Below are 2,078 nucleotides of genomic sequence, written 5' to 3'. Positions count from 1 at the left end.
TTTTCATGCTTTAACTTTAGTTTTTGAATTGAGTTAATAACAATTATGTTATTTTACTTTCAGGCATTTTCTCTTCGACAACAGTGGCACCAACTACCAACCCTTCTGTGATCCTCCCCTCTGGACCAAGTGCACTAAACTCGACTTAACTGCCCCAGGTACGTACAACTTTACACTGTACCTGTAGAAAGACAACAAATAATAAGGAGAAAAAGCAAACTAACCCAGGAACTTAACCCCGTTTAATACTCTGCTGCTTCCAACAACTCGTTCATGGTCTTTTTGATGCTTTGACTTCAGATTTTGAAATGCGTTAATGACAATTATTGTATTTTACTTTTAGGTATTTTTTCTTTGATTACGGTAATACCAACAATCACCCTTTCTCCGATCGCCTCAGGACCACTGAACTCCAATTCTACTCAAACCATTCTGGTGTCTTCTGCACCAGGTAGGTACAACTTTCCTGTAGAACTAAGCAATCCGATGAAGACCAAAAGCAATCTAAGTAAACCCGGTGAATATGACGATATTACTGCCGTGTCCTAGCGCTTTTTGCTTTTGACTTTTGTTGCTAACGTATCGATTTTAAGCTTTGCATCTTGAAGTCTTGGGACAGCGAGCTGTAACGTGGAGATGAAAGATGAATTATCATTGAAACACTGGTAACATTTTCTGCCCCATAAACTTGAGAATTCATGAAATCGTCCTCGTCCAGCACACTCTTCATCTCTTTTCGGAAGCTTGTTCCTACGATAAATAGTTCTTTCATGGCTGCCGGCCTTTTCCCTCACCGCATGGGATCTAAAGGCATCAGAAAGATCTTAATAAATTCATTAGAGAATCTTTGGTTTTTTTTCCATTACTACGGAATTTCAATTTCAGATACGTGTCTCTGATTGTGATTGGTGTTGTTCTCTTCAATATTTTACTTACTGATAATGCTAATTTCATTTCAGATTGTGGGTCTTTCAGAAACAACACCCTGAGAAGTTCCGGATATCCTAACAACTATCCAAGAAACATGGATTGTGTCTATCGAGTTCCTATTCCTTTTGACCAGAAGTTGGTCATTTACTTTAACTTTTTTGAGTTGGAACGCCATTGGAATTGCAGGTAAGTGCCAAAACATTTAGGATTGGGTTTGTTTTCCAAATATTTGCTCTCCGGGGCACCTATTAAAGTTTGATTTGCGTGGGCGTGAAAATGTATTGGAGGTTATAAACGGAGGCCTTAACATATTCGTTATAATGAATTGGAACATCAATCAAACTGCGGGTAAGTGCCAAGACGTTAGCCAATAATTTGCTTTGCAAATACTTTGCTCTATTCTACACCGATTACAATATTTAATGCATGGGTACCTTGTTGTGTTCTGGGATGACGTAAATGAATTTTCATTTGGAGATTATGAACGGACGCCCAAACATACTGTCATCCTATTTCATCCAGCTTTATTTAGATCATCAAATTTATAGGATTGCTGGTGGCCTTGTCTTTAAGTAATTAGATTTCAAGCCAGAAGCTACGAAGGCGATTAGCTGATGTAGTATGGTTAGTGAGCGTGAAGCGTGTTTTGAACAATGTAAGCCTCAACTAACTCGGTATCCGACCGCTTCCAATTAGCATCCAACGTTTCGTTCAGTAAGATTTCTAGTGACATGCCACCTTTGGAATACAGCCCTGTTCCTGTGGATCACACACTTGACGATTTAATCATTACACCAGAGGCCGTTGAACGTTCTCTCTTGGCGGTAAGGGAAGGTAAATCACCTGGATCTGATTTAACGATCTTTCCATAGTTGTCAAAATATGCGATAAAAATCGCAGAGGATTTCGAAGACAGGATTTCTATGCAAATAATTTCCTTTTTTTATGATGTACCCAATTTCTCGACCTGGTTTGACATGAATGTGACATCTTTTCTTTGATTGCTATTTGATTAATGTGCTTTTGTCCTTTTATTATATGATAGGCACGACTATTTAAGAATCAGCAATGATAGGAAACATATAATCGGCAGATACTGCGGTGTGCAAACTGGACGAAGCGTGCTGATTACCGGTAGTGCAGTTGTG

General features: G+C 38.9%; 1 long non-coding RNA gene across 1 annotated transcript in view; it reads left to right on the top strand.

Moving 5' to 3' along the window:
- The first annotated feature begins 341 nt into the window (after positions 1 to 341).
- LOC138021514 (uncharacterized) overlaps positions 342 to 2,078 on the top strand; it is a 10,066-nt gene continuing 8,329 nt past the window's right edge. Inside the window, exon 1 of the long non-coding RNA XR_011126377.1 lies at positions 342 to 451. This is a non-coding gene — a long non-coding RNA (uncharacterized lncRNA). The remainder of the gene's footprint in view (positions 452 to 2,078) is intronic.

Source organism: Montipora capricornis, chromosome 10 (genome assembly GCF_036669925.1).
Source record: "Montipora capricornis isolate CH-2021 chromosome 10, ASM3666992v2, whole genome shotgun sequence".
In the NCBI taxonomy this organism is placed as follows: domain Eukaryota; kingdom Metazoa; phylum Cnidaria; class Anthozoa; order Scleractinia; family Acroporidae; genus Montipora; species Montipora capricornis.
This window is presented reverse-complemented; position numbering and strand designations above follow the sequence as displayed.